Consider the following 21949-nt stretch of genomic DNA (forward strand, 5'->3'; position numbering starts at 1 on the left):
TAGACAGTAAATAATCCAAAATAGGTTAAAATGTGCAATTCTTCTAAACATATTTCCACATTTATCATGCTGCATAAGAAAAATCAGATCCAAAAGGAAAAGAGAAAGAAATAAAGCGAGTAAACAACAAAAAAAGGTAAAAATACTATGTTGTAATCCACTTTCAGTCCCCACAGCCCTCTTTCTGGATGCAGAGGATTCTCTCCATCACAAGTCTATTGGAAATAGTCTGAATCACCGCATTGTTGAAAAGAGCCAAGTGCATCACAATTGATCATCACATAATCTTGTTGATGGGTGTACAATAATCTTTTGGTTCTGCTCATTTCACTCAGCATCAGTTCATGTAAGTCTCTCCAGACCGTTCTGAAATCATCCTGCTGGTCATTTCTTATAGAACAATACTATTCCATTACATTCATATACCATAATTTATTCAACCATTCCCCAACTGATGGGCATCCACTCAGTTTCCAGTTCCTTGCCACTACAAAGAAAAAAAAAAAAGCGGCTACAAACATTTTTGCACATGTGGGTCCTTTTCCCTTTTTTTTTTTTTTTTTATGATTTCTTTGATTTATTATACAGAATCAGCAGAGACATTACTGATCAAAGGGTATGCAAAATGATGAATCTGTGATCCTATAATTGTGGTTACTGTCTCCAACAATGCCCATTACAACCTATCTTTGTTTGCCCATCCTGATGCTCTTGTCCATCTTCTCCCACAAATGCACTAGAAGGAGTCTGTCCAACATGTTAAGGATTTTCCCTCTAGATTTCTTGACTTTAGCCATGGAGATCATGCATGGAGATCAATGAAGAATATGGGCTGTTCATCAGTTATCTCTTGCTCTCCTTTTGTTACCATTTTTTCCCCTTGATTGCACATAGACTTATTTGAAGATAGTCTTCCCAATATTTTTGTGCAATTCCTTGCTAAGTCTGTGTCATAGTATCTCTAGGCCTCTTTGGGTGACTTACAACTTCAATCCTTTACAAAAGGTAATATTCCATGCCTCATTAGAATTCCTAGGAGATAAAAATTAGATGGAAAATATTCTAGGTATGAGAGAGTTCATACAAAGTCATGAAAGATAGAAAGTCATGTTATGAGTTCTAAGACCTGTAAAGCATCTAGCCTATTTTCAAGAGATCTCAGAAATCCCAAATGAATCTTCAAATTTGCCAACCCATAGTTACAATTTCTAATATTCCTTTTAGCTCTAAAATTTGTCATTTTTTACATCTCTGATTCTTTGAATTTAAATTCCTCTGAACATCTAGTGTTCCCAAAGCAGACTTCCTAAGCAGCTTTATAGAACCCTTAAATACTTTCTTAACCAGATTGACACCCTCAAAGACTCCAGGACCAAGACAAAATTGGGATATATAGGTTCTAGTGCCCCAGAAGCCTAGATGGGCTCGTTAGAAGTGATTTTATGGAGGGCACATTATGATTTTATATAGCATGGCATCAGTGGAGACAGTGCTTCATTTGGAGTGAATAAAACCTATACACCTCCTCACACTATTGTCTTATATTATTCCTATTTTTTTTTCTCAACCAAACTCCTATAAGGTGTTATCTAATTTACCTTCCCTCGCTTTTTAGCCCTTTGCAATTTGATTCCAACCTCATTACTCAATGGTTTTTTCCAAACTTACCAATGATCTTTTCATTGCTAAATCTAATAACCTCTTCTCAATAGGCAGCCAGACAGTACAGTGGATAGTGTGCAAGGGCTAGAGTCAAGAAGAGTCATCTCCCTGAGTTCACATCTGTCCTCAGACACTTCCTAGTCATGTGATCTTGCCAAATCACTTAATACTGTTTGCCTCAGTTTTCTCATCTGTAAAATGAACTAGAGAAAGAAATGGCAAACCACTTTGCCAAGAACACCCCATATAGGATCAACAAGAGAAATGAAATCAACAACTAAAATGACTAAAATGGAGTGGATAGAGCCAAATAGAGGTCAACTTTCTGGAATTAGAAAGACTTCAATTCAAATCTGGTCTCTAATACTTCATGGTTGTGTGACCCTGAGCAAGTCTCTTAATCTCTCCTCCATTTTCTAGTCTGTAAAGTAGGGATAATAAATTGATTTTCCCAGGATTTTCATAATGATATAATGAGCTATAAGTAAAATGTTTTGAAAACCTTTAAGTACTATATAAATGCTACCTATAATTCTTATCTTTCTTTGGTCTTGGCAGCATTTGTCTCCCCTGAGGACCCTTTCCTCCTGGATACTCTTTCTGCATAAGAGTTTCATAAAACTGCTGCTTTATCTTAGTTCTCCCCCATCTCTCTATTTACTTTTTTTCAGTCTCATTTACTAAAACATCTTCCATTTCATACTCCCTAATTGTGAATGTACTCATACCTCTGCTCTGGGCTATCTTCTATTTTCTTTCTAGGTTCTTTCTGTTTTAGTAATCCCATCTGCTCACATGGGATAAATTATCATGTCTGTGATTACCAGATGTATATTTACAGTCTAGTTCTTTGTCCTGAGTTCCAGTCTAGGTGCTGGAGAATTCTTTTGGCATCCTGAATATGTTACAAACTCAATCTATCCTAAACAGAACTCACTCTTTTCTCTCTCCAATCCAACTCTCTTTCAAACTTCCCTATTTTTGTTGAGGTGACCACTCTAGGTTTGTAACCTTGTCATCCCTCACTCCTCACTCTCATCTCATATTTAATCAATTGCGGAATCCTATCAATTCTATCTCCATCCAGTTTTTTGGATCCAATTTTCCCTTTTCTTTACTCCCATAGCCTAATAGGTCCCCTTTCTTCAAGTTCCTCTCCACTTCAACTCATTCTCTACACAGTTAACAAAATGATTCCTCTACATCTCCCAAACTCTGAAAGATCAGTCCCAACTATAACACTTCTCTTCTCAATAAACTCCAGTGACTCCCTAGTACCTTTAGGATCAAATGTAGATTCCTTGGTATGACTTTTAAAACTTTTTACAACTTAACACTAATCTACCTTTTTGTTTCTGTTTTTTTTTTTTTTTTTTTTTAATAGAAGTCTAGCTGGTTCTGATTCAACTAACTAGACTTCTTACTATTTTTCATACTTGGCACTTACATACATCTACTATCTCCATACCTTTACAATGGCTGTCCCATATGCTTAGAATGTACAATTCTCTCACTATATCTTAGAATCCATAATTTTCTTCAAGGATAGGTCCCAATACTACCAGTTCTATGAAACCTTTCCTGGTCCTCTCAAATGCTAGAACCTCCCGCTCTTGCCCTCAAATTATCTTGGGTTTAGATTTTGTATTAACCTATATAAAAATGTATTGTCTCTCTTGGTCAAAATCCCTCCAAGAAAAGACCTACTTCACACCAGGAGGCACAATGGATGGATCACTGGTTCTGGATTAAGGAAGACCTGAGTTCAAAGGTAAGATTACTTGTGATATGATGTGTATTAGCTATATGACTCTGAGCAGGTCATTTAACCTCTGGCTGCCTCAGTGTCCTCAACTGTAAAGAGATAATAGTAGGACCTGCCTCCCAAAATCAGAGTAAGGATTAAATGAGTTAATACTTGCAAAAATACTTAACATAGGCTGGCATATATTTGTTTATCTTCCTTTATTTCTTTGCATTCTCAGAGTATAGAACAGTATCTGGAACATTGTTGTTCAGTCATTCAGTCACATCCAACTCTTTGGGTCTTCATATGGGGTTTTCTTAGCAATGATGCTAGAATTTTTTTTTCTCCAGTGGGTTTAGACAATGGTTAAATAAATTGCCCAAAGTCACAAAGCTATTGAATATCTGAGTTCATATTTGAACCCAATTCTTCCTGATTCCAGACCCAGTGCTCTGTACACAGAATCATCTAGCTGCTTCACCTGGGAATATACTGGTACTTAGGTTTAAATCCCACCTCTGACTCTTACTAGTAGCATAAAGGCACATAGCAAGTATTATATAAATAGTAGCTATTATTATTATTGTTAAGTTATCAGTTAACTTCATCTTTCTGGGTCTCAGTTTCAACATCTATAAAATGGGGGGGGGGAATAACACACATAATAGAAGTTGTCATAAGCACCAATGAGAAAATGCACCCAAAGGGCTTTGTGAAATCCAAATTGATATATGATTGTCAGTTATTATTATTCCTTTATCTTTATAAAATATATCTCTGGAGGGAAAAAAAGCAACCCATTTGCAGTCAATCCTTGAAAAGAGCCAAAAGAAATAGATCTTACCTATCATTAGAAAAATTAATAGTGTCCAGGTTGAGGAATGAACCTGTCTTGTTTTCAAACACATGTTCATTTCCATGTTGCTTGACCCCTTGCTAAGAAACTAAATACTTACGACTGAATATATTCTCTTCTTGGGAAATCTGTGGCCAAACCACCTTAGGCTGGGATCTTTTTTGGCTCCAACAAACCCACCAGGGTCAGGGCAGGCCAGCCCTTGGCCTGATGCCCTCCCAGAATAAACTAAACAGCCACAGGAAGTGGTTTTGGTGATTCAGTCAGTGGCACACTTCCTTTTGAGTCAGAATTGAATCATAGACATTAGGGATGAAAAAAGGCCATGCCTTTTCCCAGCTTCCAAAAGAATATTCATCACTGCCAACCATACAAAACAAAACTTGCTGTTTAGTGGGACTCTCAGAATGCACTGCAACAATTAAGAATCTGACTAGAAACCTTGTGATCACTATTTAGCTTGGATGGGTGGGAGAACCAAGTGTTCCAAAGGCACCCCCTCCCTTTTTTTGATTGTAGACTGCAGATTTTTTGAAGGGAAGCTGAGGTCATATGTCACCGTGGCCATTAAGTTTCCTGTGCTTCTTCTCTCTTCCTAAGCATAGAATCTGACCCATTTCCATTAGATGTGCTGGCGTCTGCGCTTACATGAACCCTGTTGCTTTAAATGGCCCAGATATTCTTCGTCACTTACTGACCCGGAACATTCATTGGCATGTCTGTTGGAATGGCTTCTATGTGCTGCTCCAGCCATGGCAGTGTTTCAGCTGTGGGTGAAATGATACTGTTCTGAATGTACTGAATGCAGCTGGCAATTCTGTAAATTGTTTTGAGGCTTAAGAAAAACCCCATAGATATCAACAAGTCATAAAAAACATGCATATTTTCCCTGCTCTTTTTTCCCCCAGTGCCACTTTTTATTTTTAATATTCTATATCGTGGCGATTTAAATATAGTTAACCCTGTTCTATCCTAAATATCTAGAGCACGATATATGCCTAATACTTTTCTCTAATTCATTTGATTGTAATTCAATTAACTTAATAAATTGGCAGCATGTTTCAATTGGATAAACTATTAATAAAGATTCATGGACTCCGGAGGGAAAGCCTAGTTTCATGTCATTCCAAGAAGGCTAATGGATTAGGCTGGAATCGGGCAAGGTTCAGAATTAAATCATAAGGCCAGCTGAACATGTCATGACTATAGCAATAAAGAGAGAGGAAGATCTTGCACTATGATCATTGATTGAGAATCACAAAGGATCTTAGAGGTCATTGAGCCCAATCCCTTACTTCTATTTTACAGATTAGGAAACTGAGTCTAAGAGGAATTAAATGATTTGCCTGGGGTCATATAGCTAGTAGACTTGAACTCAGGTGTTGTTCAGTATCTGAGGAAGTAAGTGACCAAAAGTTAAATGGGATCTTTGTTCCATTGCTCAGGAATTCCCCCTAAATCTTGGACTTCTCAGACTCATCACGTCCAGCTCCTTCAGCAATTTCATCAACGTCACCTACACTGATATCAAATGGCAAACCCATCTCATCATTAAGAAAGTCTAGGAGCAAAGCCAGTTTACCAGCAACAAACCCAGCAGCCAGCTCTTCTGGGCAGGATGTGTAGAAAATGGATGTCTGCCAAACAGCCAAAGAGTCCTCATCTGACATGCTAAGGGGTGGCAGCCAAGAAGAGAACGTCAAGAAACACTGACTACAAGGTGCAGGCAGGGATGGGCGGGAAGACCCAGGGTGGGGGTGGGGAGGACAGTGCCCTTTGGGCAAAGGTATTTATTCTTTAACCACAGAAGACCTTTTTCTATTGTTAGTTAAGAATCACTAGCATCTCTATAGCTGTTTAAAGTTGACAAAATATGTTAAGTCATTTGTTAATAGCCTACTATGTGTCTGGCACTGTGCTAAAGAGAGGGGGAGGGACATAGAAAGAGACAGATAATCTCTGTTCTCAAGGAGCACAGTCATTTTTATGGGGTAGACAACATGTGTACAAACAAGATACCCAAGATAAATAGGACATAATTATAGAGTGGGATTAGGAATAGTTTCTCATGAAAGAGGAGATTTTAGTTGGTAATTGAAGGAAGTCAGGAGGCAGCAATGAGGAGGTAGAGAATTACAGATTATTTCATCTGATTCTCACAATAGCCTTGTGAGGTAGATGCTATTATTATCCCCATTTTATACATGAGGAAATTAAAGCAGATAGAAATTGTGATTTACAGGATCACAAAGACTGGAATCAAACCCAAATTTTCCTGCTGTTATGTCTAGCACTCTTATCTCCCTCACCATCTAGCTTCCATGATTGGCCTCCTTCCAAAAGGACATACAGGAAGTAGTATGACCCTTTACCCTAGCCCCATCATCAATCACCATTCCACCCACTCCCCTCCTTCTATAATTTAAAGGGCATTGAAAATAGAACTGCCCAAATTTCAAGAAAGTAGCTAAGAAAGGAGAGGCCTCAGACAAAAATACAAGCCATCTACCTAGGAAGTCTACTGCAGCTGAAAAGAGAACTGGAATAAGCAGCTGCAGCCCAGGATAAAGAAAGGCAGGGTGGGAACACTGTGTGAGCCATGCCAAATTGTGACTGGTGCTCAGCCTCATGGGGTTTGTGCTTAAATAAGCTAACAGAACAGAATGAGTCAGCAGCTAGGATGACCAGACACTTCAAGGTTGCTGCTTTCTTTCCATGGCAAGAAATGACCCTTCAAAGGGTGTCTGCAAGTTGTCTGCTCGCTGCTGACAAGCCCCTGGGGACACCTATCAGATGGTGTCCTAAGTCACTCCCTGATGGGGAAGGACCCTATTGAATACTTCAAAAGAAAGGACCTGATCTTCCAAACCTGGACCCCTGAAACAATTCATCTTTGGCACAGAATGTTATTAATAGATTCCAAGCGGGATATCACCTGTTCCTGACCTCTCTAGATAGGTCAATAATGTCTCCTTAGTAATTGGAAGCCTTTTCAGGCTTGGCTGGCCCTATCTGAGGCCAGGTTAGAGGCTGAGCCTGTAGCAGACACAATCCGATCCAGAGGTCCTCAAACTACTGCCCGGGGGACAGATGCGGCAGCTGAGGACATTTATCCCCCTCACCCAGGGCTATGAACTTTCTTTATTTAAAGGCCCACAAAACAAAGGCCCTCCAACAGTCTGAGGGACAGTGAACTGGCCCTCTATTTAAAAAATGTGAGGACCCCTGAGTCCTTCAGGCTTAATTTTGTCTTTCTGCCCCTTCCCCTACCCCCTTTCTCATTTTGCCCCCTCCCACTCATCCACATGACTGAGCAGAATTTATCTACAGGAAGATGACTCCTACATCTATATTCTCAGCCCTATTCTTCTGAATGCCATTCTCACAGCACCAACCAAATTAATTAAAACCAAATTAATCATTTCAAATTAGATGTTCCATAGACATCCTAAACTCAACATGTTCAAAACAGAACTAGTTCTCTTTCCTCTCAAGCCCACCTTTCATATGTCTTTTCCTATCTGTTGTCCTGTCATTCTTCTGGTCATTCAGGTTTGTTTGTTTGTTGTCACTCTTGGTTCCTCAACCTCACTGATCCTACATATTTAATTTGTTGACAAACCTTGTTTTTTTCTTTCGCATCTTTTACATTTGTCCCCTTTCAGTCACTCACAGGGCTGATGTCCTAGTCCGGGTCAGCCAGCCTTTACGAGGCAGGCAAGTCAGCATATTTGAATCAGCAAGGAACCCAAGGGAAAACTAGGAGGGCAGCATGTGCCAAATAAGTCAAAATACCACACTGTCACCTTAACCATCATCTTTTCTCAGATACTGTTGGAGTTCACCCCCGAACCAGAACCCCAAAGCCTTGGAATAGCAAATTTCCAGCACGCTGCCCATAGGTATCATCCTGGGAAGCAACCACTGTGGAGATGCTGCCTGGTAACTACTCCTTTAAATACAACAACCACTATTATATATATTCATGAAAGAAGTTTCTTGCTACTGAAATCTTTGACCCTATCAAGTGCTTCAACATCAGAAACTGATATGATTTTGTCAGTGGAAGGGATATTAAAGAAGAGGCATTGCCATACACTTTGCACCTTCAGGATCATGGGAATTTTCCATCTGACTGAAACTTTCTAGATGTGTTGTCACCCCCTTTAGAATGTAAGCTCCTTGAGAACAGGCACTGTTGTAAATTTCCAATTTGTATCCCCAGTAGTTAAAATGCTTTGTCATAGTCTGTGTTTAACAAATGTTTATTCAATCATTCATTCTTTATTACTTCTTGCCTGTACTGGTAGAATAGCCTTCTAATTGGTCTCTGCCTCTAGACTCTTCTTAATTCAATTCACTTTCTATATAGTTGCCACATGATTTTTCCCCCCTGAAGCCCAGAACTGCTCATTACTCTATGCAATAAACTCTATTGGCTCCTTTATTAATTATGGAATCAAATATAAATTCCACTGGCATTTAAAGTCTTTTGCAACCTGGTTCTGAACTGCTTTCTATTATAATTACTTGTTAATCTCATTGATGCAAACAATAGCTCAACCAAATTGACTTTCTTGTTTCTCCTAGACAGTACTCTTGGACTTGGGAGTCTTGCGAATCTAATCAAAATGACTTTAAATTGTATGTTATAGAAGTTCACATATATTTATGCTATGTATGCAGTGTCCCAAAACACTGGTTTAAAACTAGACTATTCTTTTAAAGACAACCTGTATTTTTATATGTGCTCCTCTTCTATTAGAATGCTAATTTTGAAGGTAGTGATTATTTTATTCTTTGTATTTATATTTCCCAACAGAGTCTGGCATAAAGTAGGTGCTTAATAAATACTTATTTGATTGATTGATGATTGATAATATCTGATAAGGTCAAGGTGCAATGGAAGAAGTATCAGCTCCTTATTCTTGGAAGTTATATTTGAATTAGTGCAGTCCAAGAATACATTAGCTTTTTTTTGGCTGCCACATTACTGTTGTCTCACATGGAGCTTGTAGTCTATTAAAATGCCCAGCTCTTTTTCAGAGGAGATCCAGACTGACCATATTTCCTTCATCTTGTACTCATGAATGCATATTTAAGACTTTAAATTTTTCTCTCTTATATTTCTTGTTATGAAATTTGTTCCAATGTTCTGTCAAGCCTGTCAAAATCTGTCTGAATCTTGACTCTGCCATCCAGAGTGATAACTAGCCTCCCAACTTTGTATCATCTGCACATTTGATAAAGATATAATACATTCCTTTATACAAGTTATTGATCAAATTTTAAACAGCACATGGCTAAGTCCAGATCCCTGGAGAAGTAATATGACTATATTACTTTTGCAGTCAAACTGACTTCTTCATGGTAGCATCTCTAATTTATATTTGTAGATTTATAAATAGACATTTGAAACAGTGGAATCATATGTTTATTTTCTTGGAATATGTCTCTTGTGAACTTCTATAACATACAATTTAAAGTCCTTTTGATTAGATTTGCAAGACTTTCAAGTCTAAGAGTCTATTATTTATTTTACATGGTGGTCCAGAAGTCCCATTCTGAAGTTCCAGATTTCCTCTTCCCTTTCCTCTTTCCTCTTCCTCCTCCTCCTCTTCCTTCTGCTTTTTTCTTCTCTTTCTATTTGTACTCTTCCTCCTCTTTTGCCTCCTTCTCCTCTTCCTTCTGTTTTTTCCTCACCTACCCATTGAGAAGCAAGAAATGCTATGCCCATTACACATATGAAGTCATACAAAACATAATTCTGCATTAGCTATTTTTTAAATGTCAGAAAAATAAAGAAAGGAAAATATGTTTTAAACTGCATTTTAAGTCCATCATTTTCCTATCTAGAGGTAGAGCACAATTTGCATAATGAGACCTTTGGAGTTGTGATGGATTGATATATTGATCAGAGTAACTTAAGAACTTAAGTTTTTCACAGTCAATTATCTTTACAATATTGCTGGTAGTATGTAGATTTCTCTTCTGGTTCTGCTCATTTCCCTTTGTATCGGTTCATATAAGTCTTTGTAGGTTTTGTCTGAAATCACCTTTCATCATTTCTTATAGCACAATAGTATTCGATCACATTCATATGCCATATACCATGACTTGTTCAGTCATTCCACAACTGATGAATACCCTCTCCTTTTTCAATTCTTTGCCACTACAAACAGAGCTGCTATAAAGATTTTTGTATATATGGGTCCTTTTCCTTTTGATCTCCTTGGTGTATAGATCTCATTACTGGGTTAAAGAGTATACGTAGTCTTATAACTCTTGGGTCATAGTTCTAAATTGTTCCCCACATTGATTGGACTAAATCACATCTCCATCAGGTGCCCTATTTTAAACAAGCTGTTCATTTCCCAAATTTGCTTTGATGAAACATTTACATTAATATCACCCATACCTCTAAGATCTTCAGTTCTCTTTACAAGACTTCCTAAACTTTAGTGATGCTATCTAGATTCCTTTTGACAGTATGATTTGTATTACCATTCTTTAAATCACTACAAGTTACTATTGGTGTGTATTAATAATCCATAGGTTAATACTCCCAGTAAGACAAGAAACTTATTATTATTATCAGACTGACAAATGGCTGACAAGTAGCTTTCGATAAGAACTCACCAACCACGTCTCTTCTTCTCTTTTCTTTCTTACCCTTACTGAATATGCCTCCACAAGACAGCATCTGTGAGTCCACTTTATTATTCATTGGAGGATAAATAGCTGCTTCCTCAATAGAATATCGAGATTCCTATTCTTCAGAAAAAATTAAATTTATTTTTCAGTTCTAAAAGTTTTATGTTCCTTTTTCTTTCCTTCTTCTTTGATGTGTCATTCTCCCATCCTCCAGGTTCTTGACATAGGTTAGAAAGTGGCTTTAAAAGATAATTAGGAATATAAGTGAAGAATGTTTAGTAAGAGACTGCAATATGAAGACCACAAGGAACAAAGACAAGGAAACCAAAGATATATAATGTGAAAGGGGAGAGAGGAGAGCAGAAGACAATAATCCAGTTTGCCTGGGGTGCAGAGTGTGTAGAGGGAGATTATGATGATAAAACTACAAAGAGAATTGGTGGAATCAGATTGGAGAGCCTTGAATGCAAGACAAGGAGTCTTAACTTTATTTGGTAGGCAATTTGGAGCTACTGAGCTGAAGGTAACATAACCAAATCAGGTTAGAAATATTTTTCTGGAGATGGTATAAAAAATAAACTGAAGAGGAGAAAAAAATGAAGATGGGGAAACATGTCAGAAGATTATTGTGACAACTTTGAAACTCTTAAGAACTATGATCAATGCAGTCACTGACCACTATTCTTGAGGACCTATAAAGAAGTATGCTATCCACCTTCTAAAAGGAGAGGTGATCATCTCTAGATGAAGAATGACACACAAATTTTTGGATATAGTCAGTGTACAGATTTTGCTTTAACTATGCATATTTGTTATAAAAGTTTGGTCCTTCCTTTCTTCCTTCCTTCTTTCCTTCCTTCCTGCCTGCCTTCCTTCCTTCCTTCCTTTCTTCCTCTTTTCATTTGGAGGGAAGATAGGAAAGAGTAAAAAAATGTATGCTCATTAATTTAAAAGAAAAGCTTTAAAAATCCTTGGGCTGGGAGGTGGGGGAGCAGCTAGATGGCTCAGTGGATAGAATGCCAAACCTGAAGAAAGGAAGACCTGAATTCAAATTCAGTCTCAGATATTTATCAGCTCTGTGATCCAGGCAAGTCACCTAACATTGTCTGTCTCAGTTTCCTCATCTATAAAATGAGCTGAAGAAAGAAATGGCAAACCACTCCAGCATATTTGCAAGAAAACCTCAAATGGAGTCACAAAGAGTTAATGAAACTGAAAAAAACAAATGTGTATGTGTGTGTGTGAGTGTATGTGTGTGTGTGCGTGTGCCCGCCATAAAAGGAGTCCATTGTAAATAACCAGGCACATATGAAACACACCACTGTAAAACCACATGACAGTGGAAATAATATTACCTCTACAGTCAGAAACCTGCGTTTCCATCTCATCTGTAGGACTTCCTAACTGTGTTGCCTCATTTCTTTTAAAAGTGAAAATCCCTAGAGACTACCAAAAAAGGAAGGCTTACTAATTACCTTGGGGTGTGAAAAATGTGAAAATAACATGTCACTTGCTGAAGAATCTAATGACCCTTATTTGGAAAAGAAACTGAATCCAGCAACCCCATTAATGGGCACTGGCAATGGAAATTCTCACTTCAATGGGACATTACCAAAGCTTGAAAATCTTACACCCTTTCAAAAACATCTGCAGAATAACTACCACTCAAGTTAATCACAATGGTGCTGCCCAGATCTCCTTTTTAGACAGTCAGGTCCACAATTTTTCTCTTCACTATAATGCCTCTCACCCTCTCAGTCAACTAAAATATGTTAAAATTTTAAAATGCTTAAAGCACTCACTTGATATAAATTAAAATATCTGAACTCTCAGTAGTAAATTATATTAGTAAAAAAAAGAAAATATCTCATTCACTGGAATAGAAAATTCCTAGGAATGAAAATCAAGATAGGGTGGCTCAACAGAGCTAAGAAGGTTTGGGTGCAAGACATGCCCTGGACACGTATGTGTAACTTTACTAGATGTAAATCACTTAAATTGTCTCAGTTTCAGTTTTCTCATCTCTAAAATGGGGATAATAATGACACATGTCACAAATTTATTGTGAGGACCAAATTTTATAGAACCTAAAAGTATAATATATGTGAACTATTTTAAATATGTTTGCATAAATGTAATAACTCCTTCTTTGTGCACAGAGAACTAGCAGATCCTGAATCAATAAAAAGCTGATAAAAATATTTCCCCAGAGAAGGCACAAAATCATTTTTGAAATACAAACCTACCTCTTACTAGTGTTCTCCTTTTCTTCAGTTTGGGTGTTTTGATCCCTTTATCTCTGTCTTTCACCTTTGCAAGTTTCCCTAGCTTCTCACCATATTAGGAGAGTTCTCTCTACATGTATGTGTGTGGATATTTGCAAAGAAAGCTGGGCCAGGAGTCTGGAAGACTTGTCTTCCTGAGCATAAATTTGGCTTCAGACACTTAACTAACTGCAAGACTCTGGGCCACACACTTAAACCTGTTTGCCTCAGTTTATTTGTAAAATGAGCTGAAGAAGGAAATAGCAAAACATTCTAGCATCTTTGCCAAGAAAACCCTAAATGGAGTCATAGTGATTCATGACTGAAATAATTCAACACATACATATACACACATCATACATATTTGTATATTTATATTTAATATTTCTGAAGTAGCCTCCCCAACACAAACCAACCAGCAGCCAGACTACTTTGTTCCTTCAGCAGAATGATGCTTATCTGTTCTTTGAGTCAGAAAGACTCTTGTCGGCATTTGCTTGGCAAAGATCGAAAGATCTAGGTTCTAAAGAGTACATTATGTTCTGTGAACTATTGCAATCATATCTCCATGCAATTTATTTTCCCATGTTTAAAAAAAAAAAGTGATGTGCTCATCACCTAGTCAGAATATGCCTGAGTAAGGGAAATATGTGGAGAATATTACCCAGAAGGTTGAGAAAATGATGGTTAAAAGGAGCATTGCTATTCAGAAACTGTGAGAAATCCAGTCTTCTGAGCTATCAAAATGATTACTAGAAACAGCTGTTCTATACTCCTGGCACTGTGGGGGAATGTGAATACTGTATTCAGATGACTCAGAAAATATGAAACAGAAAGCACTGCATGTAGATGTGACTCAGCTTCTCGGGAGTATATTGTCTGTATCAAACACATCTGGTTATAGCTTTTCATGGCATATTTAGTGATTATTTTACATTTGGTGCCACCCTACTATATTTTTGCATTTTCGTGGTATAGAGGGATAGCCAAGTCAATATAGGCTGCAAACAAGTTGCAAACTATCTAAATAGCTACTACTTCAGATTTTATTTCGCTACATCTTTCCAAGGCTAGTTGCAAAATTTACAGTCAGATTCTGTATGAAAAGCCTCAGTGTTTCTATAGGGAGCGGAAAAGAGTGAAGTGTTACTATGATTTCTTAAAACAAGGTTTGTAATGTCTTGTCTGCAAGGTAATTAAGAAAGCCAGAAATTATTGTTGGTAGTTGGGAAATTGCATTTGCAACTTGTAATTAGCATTGACGATGAAATGAGAAATTTATAAAATTCTATCTCTACTTCAGAACACAGACCACATTTAATAGCCACTTGTGCTGACTTCCAGAGACCCTGGTATCAAATTTCATATTCTACAGTTATACTCACTGACACTCAGAGACAGAAGTAATTACATTTAAATGTAAACTCACAAACACTGATTTTTATACAAGAAATAATTGTGGTCAGTATTGACCTATCTATTCTACTTTTGCTTTTCTTTTTAGTCTCACTTTTAATATAGAATCAAAGCCTAGATAAGCGTTAGATAGCAATTATTTGGTGCATTTTAGACCTCATCAAAATGAATACTATTTGTTTGAGAAATCCAAAGACCCAGATTTTGGGATAAGAACTCACTGTTTGACAAAAATTGCTGGAAAAATTGGAAATTAGTATGGAAGAAACTAGGCATTGACCCACACTTAACACCGTATACTAAGATAAGGTCAAAATGGTTTCATGACCTAGGCAAAAAGAATGAGATTATAAATAAATTGGAAGAGCATAGGATAGTTTACCTCTCAGACCTGTGGAAGAGGAAGGAATTTATGACCAAAGAAGAATTAGAGATCACTATTGACTACAAAATAGAAAAACTTGATTATATCAAATTGAAAAGTTTTTTGTACAAACAAAACTAATGCAGATAAGATTAGAAGGGAACCAATAAACTGGGAAAACATTTTTACAGTCAAAGGTTCTGATAAAGGCCTCATTTCCAAAATATATAGAGAATTGACTCTAATTTATAAGAAATCAAGCCATTCTCCAATTCGTAAATAGTCAAAGGATATGAAAAGACAATTCTCAGATGAAGAAATTGAAACTATTTCTAGCCATATGAAAAGATGCTACAAGTCATTATTAATCAGAGAAATGCAAATTAAGACAACTCTGAGGTACCACTACATACCTCTCAGATTGGCTAGAATGTCAGGGAAAGATAATGCAGAATGCTGGAGGGGATGTGGGAAAACTGAGATACTGATACATTGTTGGTAGAATTGTGAATACATCCAGCCATTCTGGAGAGCAATTTGGAACTAGACTCAAAAAAGTTATCAAACTGTGCATACCCTTTCACCCAGCAGTGTTACTACTGGCCTCCCAAAGAGATCTTAAAGAAGGGAAAGGGACCTGTATGTGCAAGAATGTTTGTGGCAGCCCTCTCTTTAGTGGTCAGAAACTGGAAACTGAGTGTATGCCCATCAATTGGAGAATGGCTGAATAAATTGTGGTTTATGAATATTATGGAATATTATTGTTCTGTAAGAAATGACCAGCAGGATGATTTCAGAAAGACCTGGGGAGACTTATATGAACTGATGCTGAGTGAAATGAGCAGGACAAGGAGATCATTATATTCTTCAACAACAATACTCTATGATGATCAATTCTGATGGATGTGGCCATCTTCAACAATGAAGGTGAACCACATCAATTCCAATAGAGAAGTAATGAACTGAACCAGCTACAACCAAGAAAAGAACTCAGGGAGATAACTATGAACCACTACATAGAATTCCCAATCCCTCTATTTTTGTCCGCCTGCATTTTTTATTTCCTTCACAGACTAATTGTACACTATTTCAAAGTTTGACTCTTTTTATACAGCAAATTAACTGTTTGGACATGTATTCATATATTGTATATGACTTATACTTTAACATATTTAACATGTATTAGTCAACCTGCCATCTGGGGGAGAGGGTGGGGGGAAGCAGGGGAAAAGTTGGAACAAAAGGATTGCATCTGTCAATGCTGAAAAATTACCTATGCCTATATCTTGTAAATAAAAAGCTATTAAAAAATGAATACTATTTTCACCAGTGATGGTTGGAACCTACCCTTCTTTTCCAATTCTTCTCTATGATCTCCCATTTTTCCTATAAGTCAACAAGATTAGATGTCTTTCTTTATTTTTTACATTTCAATATAGCACTGAGACAGTTCATGTGATGTCTTCCTCACACTGTATGATGAGACCATTTACTTTTATGAACATACATTTCTTTGTCAACTTGTTTTATAATATATATTATATATGTCATTTTGGTAATATATTGCAGCTTACTTACCCCCCACCATGCAGGTCTTTTGGTTACCTACATTTTAGATTCTATAGAGATCAAAGTTTCATGAGTTGCAGCTATGTAGCATCCCGAATGTTACACATATATACTTTTAATTCAGTAATTTAGTGATCAGTGATAGTTCAGTGAATTTAATGATTTTTTGGCAATCATTGAAGGATCTGTGCCATTTTCATTCTAGCCTACTCTCTTTTTCCCTGAGGAAGGGGAAATGACTTTTTAGCTAATAGATTTTCATTCCTGCCTCCCTTCTGATCCATCTTTGTGACATTGGGCAAGTTATTTAACACTCATGAAACTTAGTTTCCACATCTAAAAAATGAGGGTTTTGGATGAGATGGCCTCATAGATCTCTTCCAGTTTTCCTGTTCAAATCTGAGACTATTTTGTAGGGTTTCTTAAACTGGTGTCTGTGAACTTTAAAAAAGTATTTTGATAACTGTCTTTCATTATAATCAATTGTCTTTGTAATCTTAAGTATCTTGTTTTATGCATTTAAAAAAATTATTCTGAGGAGGCCTAAGTATATTGCCAACAATGATTTGTGTGCAAGATTTGGTGTAAATCAACTCAGTAAAAAAAAACAAAAACAAAAAAAAAACCAAGTATGATGATAAAGAGAGGAGGAGCAATCATGCAATATGAGGGAGAGACAGCATGGACTTTACCATATCTGCCATGATACATAAAACGGTGACAAATCCCTGATTTAAATTATCTAACCACAATATTGAATAACTAACTCAGCCATGTCACAAAATGGTAAATATACTTTCTTTATTCACTTATTCTTTCCTGTGTGGACTTATAAAGCGCGAATTTATTATTACTTATTAAAACTGACTTATAAAGTCAGTGGAGTAGCCACAAAGCTAATTAAAGAAGCTCATGGACTCCAATTATCTTTAGGATGTCAAGTCAAGAAGCATTTATTAAGCATCTACCATATGCCAGAAGCAGCTATATGTTAAAGTAGGTAAACTGCCAAGCCTGAAGTTGGAAAGACTCATCTTCAAGAATTCAAATCTGGCTTCAGACATTTATTAGATCTTTGAACTTGGGCAAGTCACTGTTTTTCTTTCAGCTCCTCAACTATAAAATAAGCTGGAGAATGAAAGGGTAAACAGTATCTTTGCTAAGAAAACCCCAAATAGAGTTAAAGAAGATTGGATAAAACTGAAACAACTGAACAACGACATGTGTCAGGCATTAGATACGTGAAGAAAGGCAAAAAGACATCCCCTTCTCTTAAGAAACTCACAATCTAATTGGGAGATCACAAGCAAATGACTATGTACAAACTAGTTATATGCAAGATAAACTGGAGATGTCATGGAGGAAAGATACTACTATCATTAATGGGGAAATTCTTTGGAAGATAGGATTTTAGCTGAGATTTGAAACCAAGGAATTTAGGAAATAAGAGGTAAGGAGAGTGAGGATTCTGGGTTTGGGGATAGCCTGAGTAAATGCCTGCACCTGAAGGAAGGCAAAAAAGCTGCAAATCATCTCTAAACAAGAGTAGCTTCAGGATCTCAATCTAAGAGGAATCTAACTTTTATTTTGACTGTGCTCAGGACATCCTTTGTAACCACACTTCACCTTATGTTTATATTCAGAAAATTGTTGAATAAACTTATTTCTATAGTTTTCTCTGTCAAGGTATATTATGTGATCATATGCATGGAATGTATGCATAGAAGATAGCTTGTTGAAAAATAATCATTAAAATGGATACATTTTTGTCCTGTTAAGTCAAAAGTTTTTTGTTTTTTTTTTTTGTTTTTTTTGGGTTTGTTTTTTTTTTGCTATCAACAGAAAATAAAATGCACTAAAACTTATTTTTCCCCTACTGTGAAGATGACATCTATTGGAGAAAATTATCCACAAAAGGATAACTGTCCCTTTCTTATATTTTCATCAAGGATACTCTTGATATGTATATAGACGGTTTTCATGAAAGTTTTTTTTTGGGGGGGGGTATGTTTTACTGTTTCCTTTTTGTTTCATGTCAAAGCTATTTACAAGAGTGGGGAAGTTCTTTATCAACTTCATGATTGACTCTTCTCTCTAGTAATCACAACAAAGTTCAATTAAGCAAAAAGTCCAATTTAGTAAATCTCTCTATGTGTATTACATGTCCTAGTCACCCCTATGTTCTTTTCCATGAAGATGGAAGTATGATTCCTTATTTGTTACCTGTACCATTATTTTTTTCTCCTAGTTAATTAAAATGAGTAGTCATTTAAATCTTTCCATTTACAAAAATGTGAGACTCATTGTATATATTTTTTTATTCCTGCTGGTTCAATTCTACTTCATATACACATCCCATGTTTCTCTGAATTATCTATATTCATCATTTCTTACTATACAATATCGTCTTATATTATCTATATATGTATAATATACTGCCCCATGTCCCACAAATAGCCAGTCTCCAGTTGATAGACACCTATCTTTCCATTTCTTTGCTACTTCCAATGAGTGCTGTTATATAGCTCTTTTTCTAGGGAAAAAAAAGAATTAGAAAGTAAGTGAGTGTTACATTTCTGGAGAATGGTTAAGTAAATCTTGGTATATAGTTGAAATGGAATATAATTATACTATGAAAAATGATGAAATGCAAAAGAAACCTGGGGAGACTTGTAAGAATTAGAGGAAATTGAAATAAATAGAATGATGAGAACAATTTGTTTAATACCATCAACATTATAAAGAGACAACTTTGAAAGACTTCTGTTCAAGAAAATGAACCAATCACAATTTCAGAGAACTAATGATGAAGAATGCTAGCCATCTCCTGACAGAGAGAGATAGAATAGAAACATAACATTTTAAAATATGGGCAATGTAGGAATTTGGGGTTGTTGGTTTATTTTTTGGTGTTTTTTATTATATATATTTGTTACAAAAATTATATTTTCCTTTTCCTTTTCTGCATTTGCAGAATCATCTTTAATAATACAGTGCCCACTTATTTTAAAAACTTAAAAAGCATTTTTTTTAATATGATTAAAAGCCCAAAGCTAGCATTGTTTGTAATGGGAGAACACTAGTTAATCTATATGAATGATAGTAAGCAAGAATATCCATTATTATTTCAGATCATTCTGAAAATACTAGTTATAGCAATAAGATAAGAAAACAAAATTAAAGGCATAAATTTTGTCCAAAAGTAGAGAAAACTATCTCCATTTGCAGGTGATATATGGTGTTCTTACAAAACCTCAGAGTCAAAGAGATTAAGACTATTAGTAGCAAACTGGACCTCTTAGCTTAATATATCTAACAGATTCCATATCATTTTTCTACTTTTTTCTAGTCGTTTACATAGGATATTTTGCCATCTGCCTGCCTATGAATGCAACCTTTGCCCCACCACATCAACCGACTCTGTCAATCAGGAACTAGAGAGAATCTCATGCTTCCTGGGAGGAGAGGGAAGTGACTCCACCCATATGAGAGTGAGAGATACCAAGAGGAAGTTAATGTTCAGTAAACACTACTAACTGTGGTATTCATGTGTGTGTGTATGTGTGTGTGTATCTTTATACATAGAAGTCTTTATGAGAAAAATCTTTAACAAATTTAATCATATTATGTATATATATATATATACATATACATATACATATATGTATATATAAATAGTTTAAAGGTTTTTTGGTTTTGGGAAATTGTTTTTTATTAAAAATCATTTACTTTCTTTCCCTCTCCCCCATCTCCCTTTCATTGAGAAAGTAAAATAAAGCAATTATGACAGATATGCATTCTCAAACAAAACAAATTCCCTTATTAGCCATGTCCAAAAATATATGTCTCATTGTACATCTTTTCTTCACCATCTCTTTGTCAGATGGGTAGTATTTTCCATCAAATAACATGTTCTCTGACAATTATGAAAATATTTCTGCATGAATACACATGTATAACCTATATTAAATTGTTTACCTTCTCAGTAAGGACAAGGGGAAGGGAAGAAGAGAATTTTGAACTAAAAATTTTATTTTTTAAATAGTAATAGCCTTTTACTTTTCAAAATACATACAGAGATAGTTTTCAACATTCATCCTTACAAAACCTTTTGTCCAAATTTTTCTCCCTGCCTCTGCTTCTTCCCTCCCCTAGACAGCAAGTAATCCAATATAAGTTAAACCCTAAATGCTGCACAAGAAAAATCAGATCAAAGAGGGGAAAATGAGAAAGAAAAAAACGAGCAAGCAAAACAATAACAGAAAAGGTGAAAATACTATATTGTGCTCCACATTCAGTCCACATAGTTCTCTCTCTGAATGCAGACAGTTCTCTCCATCACAAGTCTATTGGAATTTCCCTGAATCACCTCATTGTTGAAAAGAATCAAGTCCATCACAGTTGATCAGCATATAATCTTTTTGTTGCTGAGTACAATGTTCTTTTGGTTCTACTCTTCATAGCATCACCTCATATAAGTCTCTCCAGGCCTTTCTGAAATCATCTTGCTAATTGTTTCTTATAGAACAATACTATTCCATTATATTCATATAGCATAATTTATTCAGCATTTCCCCATCTGATGGACATCCACTCAGTTTCCACTTCTTTGCCACTATAAAAAGGGCTAGTACAAACATTTTTGGACATGTGGGTTTCTTTCCCTGCTTTATGATCTCTTTGAGATACAGATCCAGTAAAGACACTGCTGGAAAAAAGGATATGCACAGTTTTATAGCTCTTTGAGCAAGGAACTCAGAAATTTAAAAATGAACATTAAAATTTGTTTTTACATGTGATTGGAAAAAAAATAACGTACTAAATAAAGAAAAAGAGGAAATGATGGTCTTTGTACAATAGAAATCAGAATCAGGGATAGATTACAATTTACACATAACACATACATATATATGTACAGAGAGTTGTACATATATGTGTATGCATGTATTTATACATACAAAAAACCTATAGAGGACTGAAACTCTGAATAGCTGTACTTAAATCTGAGAATTCAGAGCATTTAAGGTTAATTACCTATTCAATGTAAGACAATGGCTCTCCTCACTAACAGGTGTAGGTTCTTATGCAGACACTTCAGTACACATTAATTACCCCATAGCAGCATATGAGCAAATTTCTTCTGTTGCTATCAAGCATGGGGTTTTATCCCAGGTGAAGAGGACAGAGGAGAAGCCTTCACGAAAATAGCACAAGAGTCAAATGAACCCTTTGCTGATGTGGGGGGGACGTCTGCAGACAGCTGTCATATGAACTATTGGTGAAAATGCAGCAACATGGTTATAAAATAAACCCACATAAGTCATCAGCATTCTTATATATCACTAACAAAATCCAACAGTCAGAGTTACAAAGAGAAATTCCATTTAAAGTAACTACTGATAATATAAAATATTTAG

General features: G+C 36.1%; 2 long non-coding RNA genes across 3 annotated transcripts; one reads left to right on the forward strand and one right to left on the reverse strand.

The window, feature by feature from the left end:
- Nucleotides 1–546: 546 nt before the first annotated feature.
- Nucleotides 547–5023, reverse strand: LOC105749314. Its single transcript, XR_001120475.3, has 2 exons — nucleotides 4254–5023; nucleotides 547–1032 (listed from the first exon to the last, which is right to left on the reverse strand). It is a non-coding gene; the product is annotated as an uncharacterized LOC105749314 (long non-coding RNA).
- On the forward strand, nucleotides 1830–20140 carry LOC105749313. Of its 2 annotated transcripts, XR_001120474.1 has the most exons (4): nucleotides 1830–3433; nucleotides 5711–5985; nucleotides 8094–8207; nucleotides 19882–20140. It is a non-coding gene; the product is annotated as an uncharacterized LOC105749313 (long non-coding RNA). The 2 variants fall into 2 exon arrangements; XR_001120473.1 differs by lacking the exon at nucleotides 19882–20140 and having other exon boundaries at nucleotides 8094–8752.
- Nucleotides 20141–21949: the final 1809 nt, after the last annotated feature.

This window comes from Sarcophilus harrisii, chromosome 1, assembly GCF_902635505.1.
Source record: "Sarcophilus harrisii chromosome 1, mSarHar1.11, whole genome shotgun sequence".
In the NCBI taxonomy this organism is placed as follows: Eukaryota; Metazoa; Chordata; class Mammalia; order Dasyuromorphia; family Dasyuridae; genus Sarcophilus; species Sarcophilus harrisii.